This window comes from Mus caroli, unplaced genomic scaffold (assembly GCF_900094665.2).
Source record: "Mus caroli unplaced genomic scaffold, CAROLI_EIJ_v1.1 scaffold_20717_1, whole genome shotgun sequence".
NCBI classification, from domain to species: domain Eukaryota; kingdom Metazoa; phylum Chordata; class Mammalia; order Rodentia; family Muridae; genus Mus; species Mus caroli.
In genome coordinates this window covers 1-1133 of record NW_018388446.1, presented here as the reverse complement: position 1 = coordinate 1133, position 1133 = coordinate 1, and positions in this window count along the sequence as shown.

The window sequence follows — 1133 nt, the reverse complement described above, 5'->3', positions numbered from 1 at the left end:
AAATTTAGATGATTGAAAAGTAGACCAATAAAAAAGATACATAACAATACAACATGAAGAACTGTATTAAAGTGTTGCAGTATTAGGAAGGGTGAGGATCACTTCCCTAGAACATCTTGCTGTCTTGCCTNCTACTAAGCATCCTATCCTAAAATATCCTGGTGTTTCATATTCATTCCATAAGTAAGAAACTTTCCCTCCAAGATGGAAACCTTTTAACTCTAGAAGAAACTGATATATAACAGGATTATAACAAGGGATTTTCCTCATCCTATTTACTAGTTGTTTGAGTTGGGTAAGTTGTTCAAACGTCTCCAGTTTAGTCATCAGTAAATGTCTCTTATAATAGAGCTTAAATTTTCCTTCTGAGCCCAGTGGAGACTGCTAAGGGCTCCAGAGTGCTCTCCACACCGCAGGACCTCAGGATCTCCTTGGTATCATGGGTGAGTGGAACACAACATCAGCTCCAAAGAATCGCTGAGGGTCTTGTGCTGGCAGAAACAGGGACAAAGGAACCCCACCCAACCAGAGGCTGGGATCCTTTCTGGTTGGGACCACCCCTGCCATCTTTCTTCTGAGCCCAACAGAGGCCGCTAAGGGCTTCAGAGTGCTCTCCATGNTGCAGGGTCACCTTGAGATCACAGGACCCCTAGCACACCCAGGACCTCTTGATCACCTGAGAGCACCTGGTTGATAGAAGCAACAGAGCTTCTAGGTCAGGGTCCCATTTGGCCTTCATCCTCAGCCAGGAGGCAGAGCTGAGACCCAGACCCCTGGGCACCTTCCTTTCGAGAGGAGAGTCAGCCTACAGGGAGGGCTCTGATCCCAGGACTCAAGAGGTGGATCAGAGCTCCAGACTGCTGGACATCTGCCCTGCAGGAGCAGAGNTTCCCTTCAGAGAGTGCTCTGACCACTGGAACTCAGGTGAGAATTGGATTCCCAGGAGTGCTGATAGAGGCTAACAGAATCACAGGAGGATCAAGCTCCAGGCAGAGACAGCATGAACATTAACATCAGAGAATTCCAGATGGTGAAAGGCAAACATAAGAATCTTACTAACAGAAACCAAGAACACAGGGCATTACCCAGTATGACCAACCACCACAGTAAGTCCTGGATACCCCAACACACCC